Raw genomic sequence first — 15,284 nt, forward strand, 5'->3', positions numbered from 1 at the left:
GGCGTGACCCCCACCTCCCTCCTCCCAACCTGCACGTTCGCTTTCCTCCTGGGGTCCGGCGTGACCCCCTCCTCCCTCCTCCTAACCTGCACGTTCTGTGTCCTCGTGGGGTCCGGCGTGACCCCCTCCTCCCTCCTCCTAACCTGCACGTTCGCTTTCCTCCTGGGGTCCGGCGTGACCCCCTCCTCCCTCCTCCTAACCTGCACGTTCGCTTTCCTCCTGGGGTCCGGCGTGACCCCCAGCTACCTCCTCCTAACCTGCACTTTCTGTGTCCTCGTGGGGTCCGACGTGACCCCCTCCTCCCTCCTCCCAACCTGCACTTTCGGTGTCCTCGTGGGGTCCGGCGTGACCCCGACCACCACCCCCCACTGCACATCCTCACCCACTTGTGGGGTCAGATGTAAAACCCTCCTCCGTTGCCCTCGTGGGGTCTAAAAATGAGAGCTGCGTGAGGGTTAAAAGAGCTCCTGTCACTCTCTGCTCTAGCTTACGGCCATACCACCCTGAGCATGCCCGATCTAGTCTGATTTCAGAAGCTAAGCAGCGTTGGTCCTGATTAGTACTTGGATGGGAGACCGCCTGGGAATACCAGGTGCTCTAATCTTTTACATTTCTCCTCAATCCTAGCAGGGGGCGCTGTTTTCTCAGGTCCACATTATACTGCACCGTGTTATGGGAAAAGTGTTTTCTTTCTTATTCTATGCAGTTATTGGACGATTTATGACCTATCTTCTGCAATTAATATCTTGTGTTTTTTATTACTTGTATTTAATGTATTTGACATTTCACCTAGATTGTTCAATTATTTGTTAACTCAATAATTGCATCGTTCTTAGACAACAGATGCTATTACCTGCAAGAATTTTTTGTTTTCAGGCACAGAGCTGCTTTTGCTTTGTTCACAGTTCATGCCTATGGTTGGTGACACATTACAAGTAATGACTTTGGCTTCTCTCTATTTGTTTGGTTTAAAAGGAGAGCGAAATACAAAAAAGGGGATATTGTGTTTAAGGCCAAAATTGCCACCTTCTGTGTACGTCCCAAAATGTTCTAAGTCCTTTATAAATGCCACATTCAGGCAAGTGGATGCAACGTCGTGGCTTGCCAAGCTTAAAAGAGCTCCTGTCACTCTTTACTCTCGTTTACGGCCATACCACCCGGAGCACGCCCGATCCCGTCTGATCTCGGAATCTAAGCAGGGCTGGGCCTGGTTAGTACCTGGAAGGGAGACCGCCTGGGAATACCAGGTGCTGTAAGCATTTACATTTCTCCTCAACCCTAGCAGAGGGCGCTGTTTGCTCAGGTTTACATTATACTGCACCGTGTTATGGGAAAAGTGTTTTCCTTCTTATTCTATGCAGGTATTGTACGATTTATGAGGTATCTTCTGCAATAATATCTTGTGTTTTTTATTACTTGTATTTTATGTATTTGACATTTCACCTAGATTGTTCAATTATTTGTTAACTCTATAATTGCATTGTTCTTAGACAACAGACGCTATTACCTGCAAAAGTTTCTGTTTTTAGTCACAGTGCTGCTTTTGCTTTGTTCACAGTTCATGCCTGTGGTCGGTGACACATTACAAGTAATGATTTTGGCTTCTCTCTAGTTGTTTTGTTTAAAGGGAGAGCGAAATACAAAAAAGGGGATATTGTGTTTAAGGCCAAAATGTCCACCTTCTGTGTACGTCCCAAAATGTTCTAAGTCCTTTATAAATGCCACAATCAGGCAAGTGGATACAACGGCTTGGCTTGCCAAGCTTAAAAGAGCTCCTGTTTCTTTCTGCTCTCGCTTACGGCCATACCACCCTGAGCACGCCCGATCTCGTCTGATCTCGGAAGCTAAGCAGAGTCGGGCCTGGTTAGTACTTGGATGGGAGACCGCCTGGGAATACCAGGTTATCTAAGCTTTTACATTTCTCCTCAATCCTAGCAGGGGGTGCTGTTTTCTCAGGTCCACATTATACTGCACCGTGTTATGGGAAAATTGTTTTCTTTCTTATTCTATACAGTAATATACGATTTATGACCTATCCTCTGCAATTAATAACTATTGTTTTTATTACTTCTGTTTTATGTATTTGACATTTCACCTAGATTGTTCAATCATTTGTTAACTCAATAATTGCATCGTTCTTAGACAACAGACGCTATTACCTGCAAAAGTTTCTGTTTTTAGTCACAGTGCTGCTTTTGCTTTGTTCACAGTTCATGCCTGTGGTCGGTGACACATTACAAGTAATGATTTTGCCTTCTCTCTATTTGTTTTGTTTAAAGGGAGAGCGAAATACAGAAAAGGGGATATTGTGTTTAACCCTCACGCAGCTCTCATTTTTAGACCCCACGAGGGCAACGGAGGAGGGTTTTACATCTGACCCCACAAGTGGGTGAGGATGTGCAGTGGGGGGGTGGTGGTCGGGGTCACGCCGGACCCCACGAGGAGACCGAAAGTGCAGGTTGGGAGGAGGGAGGAGGGGGTCATGCCAGACCCCACGAGGACACAGAACGTGCAGGTTAGGAGGAGGTAGCTGGGGGTCACGCCAGACCCCACGAGGACACAGAACGTGCAGGTTAGGAGGAGGAAGGTGGGGGTCACGCCAGACCCCACGAGGACACAGAACGTGCAGGTTAGGAGGAGGGGGTCACGCCAGACCCCACGAGGACACAGAAAGTGCAGGTTAGGAGGAGGGAGGTGGGTGTCACGCCAGACCCCACGAGTGCACAGAAAGTGCAGGTTAGGAGGAGGGAGGTGGGGGTCACGCCAGACCCCACGAGTGCACAGAAAGTGCAGGTTAGGAGGAGGGAGGTGTGTGTGTGTGTGTGTGTGTGTGTGTGTGTGTGTGTGTGTGTGTGTGTGTGTGTGTGTGTGTGAATACAAGGAGGGCCGTGACGTTGTGTGTTTCCAAGTTGGAGGGGTTCTCCAGGTTGGAGAAAATCCCAGGTTGGAGAAAAAAAAACAAAATACCCAAATTGAAATGCTTTTGTTTTATTTTATTAATTATTTTTCTTTTACATATTACACTTTGTTTGTAAATAGTGTTACTACACTGACAACAACAAAAACATCAACAATAGTATAAAACACACAGATTATTATTATTATTATTATTATTATTATTATTATTATTATTATTATTATTATTATTATTATTATTATTATTATTATTATTATTATTATTATTATTATTATTTCATTTTCTAATGAACAAACAAATTATCTTCAGGAGCGAGGGGCGCAGTCTGAACAGCAGAAGAGCAAATGCTGTGGCAGATGTATCTCTCGCACTGATGGCAAACGTTGTTTGTTTTGTGGTCCCTCGCGCGCGGACAAATTTGACACCTTATCCTCTTGCCCTTTTGCGCCTGGTCGCTAGCGACGGAACCGAGGGCGTCGTGTTTTCCTCCGTCACCCTTATCGTCCCCGTCTTCACCCCAGATGAGGTCTGCGGTGAGGGCCTGCTGCTGGTGCTCCTGCTGCTGCTGCTCCTGCTGCTGCTGCTGCTGCTGCTGCTGCTGCTGCTGCTGCTGCTGCTGCTGCTGCTGCTCCCGCTCCCGCTGCCGCTGCCGCTGCCGCTGCTGCTGCTGCCCCGAGTCCGGAAGAGCAGGACAGGGAGCGGGAGGAGGACCCGCACGGGGGTCCCGAACCCCCTTCTGAAGCGTCCGCACGAGCGAGGCGGACGCTTCGCCGCGAGGCGGATGGCGCCTTCTGCGGATGAGAGGAGTCACGAGCGCCTTGCCCAGCTGCTCTAGAAACACCCTCCTCTTGCTGCGGTTGCCGGGCATCCAGTCCGGGTGGGCCTCCCGCCACACGACGAAAGCGTTGTAGCAAGACACGTCTAGGACGTTGTGAAACACCGCCACGGGCCAGCGCGCCGTCTTTCTCCTGCAGCTGTAGGTTCCTATCACCTTGTCCAGGTTGTCTACGCCTCCCTTGGTGGCGTTGTAGTCTAGGACGGCAAAGGGCTTTTTGTCCCGCTGTCCTGCGTCAACGAGGAGGACATCGACGGAGGCCGTGGCGCCCGAGTGTAGCGTGCTCATCAGGATCACGTTTTTGTTTTTCTTGGGCACGTAGGACACCAGGACGGTGCTGGGAGTGAAGGCAAACACGGAGGAGAAGGCGCTCCTGCCCTTGCCGGCGGCAATTCCGGCTTGTTCTTGCGAACCGTACAGAGCACGGTGAGCTCCCTGCGCAGGAGCCGCTGGCCCAGTTCGTAGGAAGTGAAAAAGTTGTTGCACGTCACGTTGCGAGGCCCGGCGAGCCCTTCTGTGACGTCCAGCACGACCCGCTGGCCCTGCTTTTTTTCAGAAGCTCTCTTTTCTCCTCCTCCTCCTCCTGGCTTGCCGGTGTAAAGCTGCATCTTCCAAGCATAGCTGGACTTGGCGTCGCACGCCACCCAAAACTTGAGGCCGTATTTTGCTGGCTTGCTAGGCATGTACTGTCTGAAAGAGCAACGACCTACAAAAAAATAAAGGTGAGATTTTTAAAAATATATTTTTTTACAGAGGTAAAACAGGTCCCGACTCTCCCCCCAGGTTAGATGATTTTTTCCCACCACGCTGGAGAAATCCTTCTGGTGGGATAAACTGCCGTGTTGGAGGATTTTTCACGTTGGATAAAGTGGAGAAAGTGTGTGTGTGGGGTCTTGTTTCCAAGTTGGAGGAATCTCCACCACGTTGGAGGAATCCTTCTGGTGGGATAAACTGCTGCGTTGGAGGATTTTTCACGTTGGACGAACCCAGGTTAGATGATTTTTTTCCCACCACGTTGGAGGAATCCTTTTGGTGGGATAAACTGCCACGTTGGAGGATTTTTCACGTTGGACGAACCCAGGTTAGATGATTTTTTTCCCACCACGTTGGAGGAATCCTTCTGGTGGGATAAACTGCCAGGTTGGAGGATTTTTCATGTTGGATAAAGTGGAGAAGGTGTGTGTGTGTGTGTGTGTGTGTGTGTGTGTGTGTGTGTGTGTGTGTGTGTGTGTGTGCGTGCGTGCGTGCGTGCGTGCGCGTGTGGGGTCTTTTTGAGGGACGTGAGAGTGGTGGTGAAATAAGTCCCCCCCCCCAGGTTAGATGTTTTTTTTTGTTGGAGAAATCCTTCTGGTGGGATAAACTTGGAGGAGCTTGGAGGATTTTTCACGTTGGATAACGTGGAGAACGGCTCCGAGTTCTTTGGTGGTGAGATGATTTTGGTTTGAGCCTCTGGCAGCGATTGAGATGTGGTGCCAGAGAATACGAAAAAACAAAACAAAAACAAGGTTAGGGTCGGGGATTGGACCCCCGGTCAGACCTGCCACCTTCCCACAGTCGGTGTCATATAAACCCCACAGAAGACAGAAGAGGATGGCTACTCTTCCCGTCCCTCTAAACTGAACAGAGCTCACCGACATGGACGCAAAGACCTCTAACTTCTCTAACGGACCGGAGCTCGTCGCCGTCGCTCAGATCTTAGAGACCTTCTCTAAAGGCACTGGAAAAGCCAGAGACAATGACAAGTTCGCTGTCTGGCGAGACGTGCATCCTGACGTCTCGCAACGCAGACCCGTGGGAAATTGGGCGCTCCTGAACGCCACCTGCGAGAAAATGGAGGTCCTAACGGGGAAGATCTGGGCCTCGCCCGGCAAAGGGCTGGTGCATCTGTGTCGCGCGCGCGTTACACCGTGCGAGGGAATAGTTTTGCTGGCCGACTGCATCCCAAGTCCCCGGAAAGAGTCGGGGGACGGCGTTGTTCTTTGGGGTGCAATCAAGACCGTGAGGGGTCTGAAATTTTTCTCTCTGGTGGTTTACAATGGAGTCTACCGGATCCTCTTCGAGCCGGTGGCTCGCGACGACACGGTCATGGACACCACCACCCCAATTTGGTCCAACCCTTACGGGACGGCGTTGGACCCCGTGAGGCTGATTGGCAAAGTTATCGCCAAGGACCGCGCCAGGCTTCTGAGTCCCCCCCAGGAAGACGGAGTGCACTTTGAGGATCTGTCTGCCACGAGGTTGCTGAGTGAGGTGCGCGGCGCGATAACGGCACTGGGTGACACCTGGTGGGGGCTGTACGCCTATCCGGAAAAGCTGCCCGAGGTGAAGCAGAACGCGGGGATGGTCTTTTGTTATAAGGGCGGCTACCATGCGGGATACCTGTTTGACATCGCTACCGACGAGTGTACTCGGAGCGTTTTGTTTTGTTCGACCCCGTGCGGTTTCCAATATGTGCTCGTGGATGGCACTATGAGAGTCCCGTTCAAGTCTGTCTCTGAACTCTTGGCTCACATCGCTGGCTGTATCGAGCTTCTCCCCGCCACGCCAGCCTCTGTCGTTACGCGTGCCGATTAAGATGTCCGGACACCTTTGGATTATGAATACATGTGATGTGAATTCTAATATGAATATGAGTGCATATGAATGCATTGTGTACCCCTTTCTTTGATTACTGTTTTATATTCAATAAATATTTAGCATTTACTCAAAAGTTTTGCTAATTTGGTCTTTATTTTCCCCCTCATAATATAATATAATATATATATATATATAAAATATATATAAAATAATCAATCAGTGTGTGTGTGCGGCGCATGGGGTCGTGTTGGACCTAGGGAGGACGTGAGGGTGGTGGTGAAATAATTTGCAGGTGAAAGCACACACACAAACACCGAGTTTCCAAGTTGGAGGAATCTTCACCACGTTGGAGGAATCCTTCCGGTGGGATAAACTGCCGCGTTGGAGGATTTTTCACGTTGGATAAAGTGGAGAACGGTCCCCGAGTTCTCTGGTGGTGAGATGATTTCGGTCTTTCTGAGGTTTTAATATGAATATGAATATGAGTGCATATGAATGCATTGTGTACCCCTTTCTTTGATTACTGTTTTATATTCAATAAATATTTAGTATTTAATCAAAAGTTTTGCTTATTTGGTCTTTATTTTCTCCCTCATAATATGACAATATTCAAATAATGTGTGTGTGTGTGTGTGTGTGTGTGTGTGTGTGTGTGTGTGTGTGTGTGTGTGTGTGTGGGGTCGCGTCAGACCCCGGGAGGACGCGGGACGGGTGGGTGGTGAAATAATTTTTTTTTTTTATTTTACATGTATGGGGAGCGTGGCTGCTGCGAGCACGGAGGTCTGCGCTATTGTGTCAACGCTATTCCACCAGTCTCAATGTAAGGAGCACTGCGGCGGAACCTATTGACCAGTCGCCGCCTCATTTCCAATTTTTACACAAGTTTACACAAGTTTTCCCTCGATTTCCCAGGTTTCCCAGGATTTTTCTGAGTTGGAGGATCTTCCTGGTGGGAATAAATTGCCCCGGTCGGAGGACTTTTTCCACGTTGGACAAAGTGGAGGACGGTTCAGGAGGAGTTGTCTGGCGGTGAGATGACGATGAGCCGATTGGAGGATCCCTCGCTGGTTCAGATTTTGGGTTAGGTGCCTGTGTGCGGGGGGGAGGGAGGTGCGGCGAACCTTAAAAGTCGCAGAGAGAATACATCGCAGTACCACTTCACCTGACAAGCTTGGAGCGAGCGTTTATCCACAGTCTCGTCGAAAGGTTCCAACGCTATGGCCTCTCAAGAAGAAGGTGACCTGCAAACCGACGGCTGCGCGGTGTTCAAGCCGCGGCTCGAGCAGACCAAAGACTGTCTGCGCCTTCGCGTAGAAGAAGAGGGAACCCCGTGCCCGTTGGATCATAGCGGATTCCCAGACCCGGAAGGAGGCCTAGACGAAGGTCTGGAGTGCGACTGTTTGTGTGGGAACGCTCTGGCCGCTGAGGGTGCCTTGAGGGCCTTGTTGGACAAACACATCCTGGCCAGCGACGGACGGTGTGCTCGTGTCAAGGCTCATTACAGACACCGCCACCTGCCACCGGATCAATTGGCCTTGGACCTGGGCAAACTCAGGTTCGCCCACAGCATGGTGGCGTTTCCGGACGCCCTCTTATTTGCCAGCGGTGGCAAATGTTACCTGCTAAACGTAAAGCGATGCGTCATCTGTGCCGGCGCGGGGAGACGACACCGCGACAGATGCAAAGAAGTTTGCGAGAGATTCATGGCGTACCTGACCGACACTCAGCTGGACGACGACTACGGGCGCAAGCCTCTGCTGTACACGAAAAGGCCGAGCGAGAGGAGCGTGGTCGGCCCTCGCACTGCGGACAACCTGTTCAGGGAGCTGGGCAGCCGTGAGGGCATGTCGTATGAGCTGGACACCGTAGACACTCACGTGTGTGATGCGTGCGGCGTCAGGCTTTCCCGTTTCGTAGCGGGTGACAACATGCTGAGAGAGCATGTGTATCACGTGCACGTTGCCGGAGTGGAGGAGTGCGACTTCCTGGCGAAAAAGTTCTCTGGCAAAGAAAGCGTCCGGAAAGCAATGATAGGCAAGGAGCGTTACAGAAGGGGCTACGTGGCGTTCCCCGAGTTGATGCTGAAGGAGGCCGTGGAAGGCTATGTCGGCTTTGGCTACGAGATGCCCTGCGTCGTGTGCGGCTCGCGGCGGAGCGAGAGCCACAACCAATGCTGCGGGATGCTGATGCTGGCGCTGCTGCAAAAGTTGCTTCGCGTCAAGTTTTGATGAGCCGAGAATCCCGTTGATGAAGATTAAAAAAAAAAAGGGCCGTATTCAATTTCTTTCTACGCCTGCCTCTGTTGCTTTACGCGTACCAATTAAATTATACTGTACGGAATGCGCCTTGTACTCCTTTATTTCATAACTGTTTTATATTATTAAATAAACTTTTGGCATTTAATCAAATGTTTTTGCCTGTTTGGTATGTTTTATTTTTCGTTTAAAATGGTCAGCCCTTGCACGCAGCTGTCTGCTTGCATCATCAATATCATCATTATCATCATCATCATCATCATCATCATGTTCATCATCAGTGGGCCTGTGGCACGGGTGGAGGTAAAAGGGAGGAAAGGAGAAGGAAAAATAAAAAAACAAAAAAATGTGGTCGTGCCGGACCCCGGGAGGACGCCTGACGGGGAGGTTCCGTGGGCTGGGGTCGCGCCGGACCCCGGCAGGACGAGGGACGGGGAGGTACAGGGGGCTGGGGTCGCGCCGGACCCCGGGAGGACGAGGGACGGGGAGGTACAGGGGGCTGGGGTCACACCGGACCCCGGCAGGACGAGGGACGGGGAGGTACAGGTGGCCGGGGTCGCGCCTGACCCCGGGAGGACGAGGGACGGGGAGGTACAGGGGGCTGGGGTCGCGCCGGACCCCGGGAGGGTGCGGGACGGGCCTGTGACGAAGAAGAAGGGAGGGGTGACCGAGCCGCCGCGGATCCTGCGACGCGTAGCCTTGTGGCCTAAAAAAGTAAAAAGAATCAAAAGTTTCATAGTTTGTCTCGTGGGGTCAGACTGACCCCCTCGAAGGCTGCGTGAGGGTTAAAGGGCTCATATCATGCAAAATCCACTTTTTAGACATTTTGGAGCGTCCCTATGACTCTATGGGTCACATATACACACACTGAGCACGGTAGAAATGCATTTTCTGCTTTTTTCACATTCTGAAAACGTAAATTTTCTCATCCAATGGAGAGAGATATCTACTGTTCTGAGGCCGTTCCCCAGGTTTCGTCACACTGGTTGAAAGTTCTCCCTGCAAATCCTGAACCACCACCCCCACAATGATCCTGAACCAAAACTGGACTTCCGCCATTTCCCCCCTCTCACTCACCGTGAACAGACAAGCACGGCAGCGTCCAAGTCCTCCCATAGAAATAGTTTGGTTCTTATGTGTTCTAACCAACACCAAAGTCTATTCACTTTAACAAGGGTTCAACAAGTGAGGACTTTGTGGGTCACTTTTATTTTTAACGGACCGGTGCCAGAAACACTGCCTCAGCATTTATACGTATGTGCATTTCAAACGAGGGTGCGTACAATGCTGGATTTGTTTCACGGCTCCTGTTGGAAAAAAAGGACCTATTCCTAAAGTCCGTCATTCACTCACTGAAGTAAGTACATGCTTGATATTTATAATGTTTTAAAATGTTAGTTTGTCCGTTTAAAATGTAGTAACCTATGTGTGAGGCAAGTTACTAGCTAGCTATGCTAACGGCTACAGCCAGTTGAGCCTTTGTCCCCTTCAAATGTGCTCATGTGGGCTCCTGCAGCCACACAGCTGTGTAGAGAAAAGCTAATGATTATCGTAACGGCATCGAGCGACTACGGGCAGGGAGCGGTGGGTCTAGCGTCTGTCCTTTTTCTGTAATCGCATACACCTGCGGGGAACAGCTGATCGTTATCGCCCTTCCAGCGGCGACAGACAGGAAGCGGTGGATCTAGCTCGCTGTAGTAAGTTTGTGCTTGATACTTGTGATATCTAAAAATGTTAGTTGGGTCTGTTTAAAATGCAGTAACCCACATGTGAGACAAGCTAATCGCTAGCGTCGCTAACGGCTACAGTGAGTCAACCGAGCCTTTGTCCCTTTCAAATGTGCTACTCTGAGTTGGTGCAATCACACACCTGTGTGGGGAACAGCTAATAGCGATGGGCCTTCGATCGGCGACAGGCAGGAAGCGGTGGATCGAGCTTTTGTCCTGTTGACGTGCTGCCGCTCCTGTTTGTGTTGCGTTAGCCGTTAGCATGCCTTTAGGCCTTTGCACTTTAGAGCTACAGCTGGTCGATCGCTACAAAAAGAACCTGCAGATGAACGCGGTTATGTTTGTTACCCCGTCCTGTGTCACAGCCTAAATCAACTTGTGATTTGGGGTTATGTCATTGTTCTATCAAATTCTAACATGATTAGTTGGAATGATTACTGTGTTGTGTTTCAAGCTTAGTTGCTAATTAGTCACATCTCTACAATACCTGCTGCTTATCTGGTCAGTTACCTATAGCTTGTACCATAGCCATTATATTTGTAGGACCAATACAATTTACAGTAAATGTAACAGTCTTTTCTATACTGTAGGAGGGCAAATCCCAGTTGCCCACATGCAAGGAGGCTGTCAAACAGAGAAATCACTGCAGACTGTTGGTACACGGACATCTGCTGCCCAGCTCAGGAGTAAAGGTATGTAAGTTTGTATGTACCAACAGTAAGATAGGTAATAGAAGATTTTAATTGGTATATAATGTTTAGATTTTATATTTGAATTGTAACAACTGTTTATCTGTTGTTTTAGCACAGACAGGCTGTCCTCGTTTGGTTTAATTTTTTGTCTGGTATTGTGTGTTCTTACATTAGAGAAGGTTTTGACCTACATAATAATGAACATTTCACTAATCTACAATTCTGATTGCAGTACCTTTTGTTTTGATGAGGTGATGGTGAGGACAGCCACAGCTTCCATCTGGTAGAGGACTGCTTCCGCTCAGTCTTCCAAATAGTGATGAGAACAAGGATCACCACATCTCCCTGTTTACCCTACTTTCATGCATTTCGTCTGCAGGGCCCTGCAAAAGCTTCTGACCTCAAACCCCCAGACCTCTTAATTAACTCAGTAACCTATACATTGCACATTGGAGTGTGAAGGTAACAGTTTGTTCTAGCTTTGGAGTAGTGGTGTATTTTTTTGGTTTACAATAAAGTTGGCTTTAACTATTATGTATTTCACTAAACTCTGTTTCTGAAGGTAAAACACTTTTATTTAGGAAATCATAGTATTGAAATTACATGTTTTTCTCTTTCTAATATGGTAAGCTATAAAGTTGAAGCGGCCATAAATAAAAAGCATATAAATTATATATAAATAAAATAAAAAAATTCTTAATGAGTATTGCACTCACAAAAAACACATTTTTACTCAAATGGTAAAGGAGTTATTCCACAGGTGGTCTACATTAATCATACTATGAGTGTTTTAGTGTTTTATCCATCAGGAAACTGCCTTCATCTACAACCCAAGCATGAAGAGATGGCAACTCAGATTCTTCACCCCAGGAATCCTCAGCACCAGCTCACTAGCCTCTGTAGACTAGATACCTGTAACAACTTCAGATACAGAGACATATTACTGTCAGATTTATCAAGAATGACAAAAAAACATAATTAAAAGCAGTAAAAATACGTTAGGTCAATATATAATTTGAACCAATGCTTTTTGTTCCCAGGAAGGTCATGCAGTGATTGCTCTAAATATTAATGCACATTTTTTAAATAAAATTGTCAGAGCAGCAGCACAAGTAAGACAAAACAGTGAAATGTGTAAATGTAAAATGTATTTATATTATTTCAGCTATGCTCTCAAACTTATTTATTTGTATAATGTAAGCTAAAGTAGTGTTATCTATTAACAAGAGTTTTCCAGGTAAGTCGTGTTGTGAATATTCAAGCTGCACACGCCATTTAGCATACGCATTAGCCACCGCTAGTTGCTTTGCAAATTACATAAATCAATTAAATTAAAGTAAATGCGACATTACCAATGAGACACATCTTGCATCAGCCGAAATGTGGCGACTTCAACAGCCTCCTCTTCAGCTTCAAGGTCAGATTCGGGATCGTAGACGTATGGTTCTACTACGCTACGAACTAGCTGGCTGGCTAACGTCGTGCAGTTCTGTAGTGGGTCTTCTTCTGTGGTGGATTGTATTCTCAACGTCGCACTACTGCCACCTATAGTATCCTAACCGTGCGGTGGCTCGTATCCATGGAGCCAAAAAACAACAACAACAAAAAGGTATGCGCTTCCGCACAGAGGTGTGGTGAGCAGCTTCGCTTGCGACACGCCCAGAAAACACAGCGTTTGCTGATGGGGAGTGAAAACAACATATTGACAGGGGCAGTGTGGACGATCTAAAGAGCTTTATGGAATGAAAATTTACAGAGACCTTACTGAGACATTAAAGTCCAATATTCTTTAGAGTGAAAAGCTGTATGATCAGGGAGCTTTAAGCTTGGGACTGATCAATCCAAGTGTAGATTTTCTCATGAGTTGTGAGGCCTGAGAGACATAGTGTCACGGCTTCCGAGGTAGCGGACCCACATGCACAGCGAAGACAAGGTAAGTGGTAACACAGTTTACTTAATTCGTGGTCAGGCAGGCGAAGGTCAATACACAGATCAGGCAGGTACAGTACAGACAGGGTTTAGACAAGCGGTGGTCACAAGGCAGGCTAGGGTCAAACTCACGGCAAGGCAGGATCATAGATGAGACGAGAATCAGGGTCAGGAGAAGCGAGGTCATACACGGGTTCAAGGACATGAGGATAAACGCTGGATTGCTGACTAATGCACATAGGCAATCTGGCAACCGGTTGGTGTGAGAGGTGGTGCTTAAGTAGTGGCCATTGATGGTTAGATGGGGAACAGGTGTGTGGTCTGGAGCAGGAAGTAAAGCTGGCAGTAACTAATAATGGCTGAGGCAGGAAGTGACAATAACATAAAACCGGAAATGAACATAAACAATGGTGCAGTGACTGAGTCCATGACAGAACCCCCCCGTCTAGGGCGGATTCCTAGACGGCCCAGGGAGGTCCGGGTGGGCGTGATGGAACTCCCGGACGAGGCTGGGGTCCAGGATGTCCCGTGCCGGGATCCAAGATCTCTCCTCTGGTCCGTACCCCTCCCAGTCAACGAGGTACTGCAGCCCACGACCCCGCCGCCGACTGTTCAGTAATGCCCGGACCGTGTAAGCCGGGCCCCCATCGATGAGCCGAGGTGGAGGAGGTAGGGGTGTGGGGGGAACCAGAGGGCTGGAGATGAATGGCTTGAGTCGACTGACGTGGAAGGTGGGGTGGATGCGCATGGTTCTGGGTAAGGAGAGTCTGACAGAAGACGGGTTAATGATGCGTTCTATGACGAAGGGTCCAATGAATCTCTGAGACAGCTTACGTGACTGGGTTCTAATGGGTAGATCGTTGGTGGAGAGCCACACCTGCTGGCCTACGGCGTAACTGGGTGCCTGCGACCGATGACGATCCGCTGCCCTCTTGTGGCGTTCTTGGCTCGCGATCATAGCGCGACGCGCCCTTAACCAGGTGCGGCGACAGCGGCGGAGGAGGGCATGTGCGGACGGAATGACGACCTCCCCCTCCAGTGATGGGAAGAGTGGTGGCTGGTAGCCGTACGCGCACTGGAACGGTGACAGGCCTGTGGAGGAGCAAGGCAGGGTATTGTGGGCATATTCTACCCAGAGGAGCTGTTGGCTCCAGGTGGATGGGTTGGTGGAGGCAAGGAGGCGAAGCCCGGTCTCCAACTGCTGATTGGTCCTCTCGGTCTGGCCGTTAGACTCCGGGTGGTATCCGGACGTCAGGCTGACCTGGGCACCGAGCAGGGAACAAAACTCATGCCAGAACCGAGAGACAAACTGGGGGCCCCTATCGGAGACCACGTCCTTGGGGAACCCGTGGAGCCGGAACACGTGCTCAAGCACTGCCTGAGCCGTCTGCTTGGCCGACGGGAGTCTGGGCAGAGGAATGAAATGGGTTAATCGGGAAAATCGGTCGATTACTGTGAGGACGACTGTGTTACCCCCGGAAGGGGGTAACCCCGTGACAAAATCCAGTGCTATGTGGGACCAGGGTCGATGAGGCACGGGCAGAGGCTGGAGGAACCCCGGAGGACGCTGGTTAGGGGTCTTGTGGGTCGAACAGACTGGGCAGGCTGCCACATACTCCCTGATGTCCCTGAGGACTGACGGCCACCAGAAACGACTGCCCACCACAAAAGCCGTCCGTTGGATTCCCGGGTGGCAGCTAAAAGTGGAGGTGTGGGCCCAGTGGATCACCTCTCCCCGAAGCTCCGGGGGCACGAACAGCCGATTCGGCGGGCACGCTGGGTGTGGAGGCAATCCCCGGGTGGCCTCCTTCACCTGAGCCTCGACAGACCAGGTGACCGCCCCAACCAGGCAAGAGGCGGGCCCGACGTTTATTTAAAAACTGAAAATTTCAATTGGAAATTCCTGCAGTGAAAGTGATCTGCGTGACAGAGCAGGTAGATCACTGTGGGCTGAGTCAGATGAGGAATCAGTGTGTGTGGGTGACGGACGGGTAAATGAGGTTTCTGATGGACGTCCTCCGCTGGTCAAAGGGGCAAAGCGTCAAAATCTGCCCTGGCCTTCAAGACCAGATCAGAAGGATCTGAATGACACTGTGAGACTGTGCAACATGTCAGTAGAACAAATAACTGACCATGTGATTCATGCTGTTGAGCTGCATCAAAAGCAGGCAAAGAAGGCAGTGAAAGAAGCAACACGCCAGCAGCAGCGAAAAGAGGGAGAGAAAAGAGAGACGAGGATGGTGTCTGCTCAACCAGCCAGCGTGCCTCAGACCCCACCTACACCACCAGGCATGGCCACACCTCAGGTGATGTACATTCTACCAGGAGGGTGGACAAGACGACCTCCTATGA

At 49.7% G+C, this 15,284-nt stretch overlaps 1 long non-coding RNA gene, 1 other non-coding gene and 2 pseudogenes across 2 annotated transcripts; all 4 read left to right on the forward strand.

Moving 5' to 3' along the window:
- The first annotated feature begins 485 nt into the window (after positions 1-485).
- On the forward strand, positions 486-604 carry LOC114847908 (5S ribosomal RNA; annotated as a pseudogene).
- A 536-nt stretch (positions 605-1,140) lies between these two features.
- On the forward strand, positions 1,141-1,259 carry LOC114847872 (5S ribosomal RNA). The gene has a single exon (XR_003784303.1). It is a non-coding gene; the product is annotated as a 5S ribosomal RNA (ribosomal RNA).
- Positions 1,260-1,793: 534 nt separating this feature from the next.
- On the forward strand, positions 1,794-1,912 carry LOC114847888 (5S ribosomal RNA; annotated as a pseudogene).
- Positions 1,913-10,294: 8,382 nt separating this feature from the next.
- LOC129603512 (uncharacterized) lies at positions 10,295-11,537 on the forward strand. Its single transcript, XR_008693410.1, has 2 exons — positions 10,295-11,003; positions 11,236-11,537. It is a non-coding gene; the product is annotated as an uncharacterized LOC129603512 (long non-coding RNA).
- The last annotated feature ends 3,747 nt before the right edge of the window (positions 11,538-15,284 follow it).

Source organism: Betta splendens, chromosome 21 (assembly GCF_900634795.4).
Source record: "Betta splendens chromosome 21, fBetSpl5.4, whole genome shotgun sequence".
In the NCBI taxonomy this organism is placed as follows: Eukaryota; Metazoa; Chordata; class Actinopteri; order Anabantiformes; family Osphronemidae; genus Betta; species Betta splendens.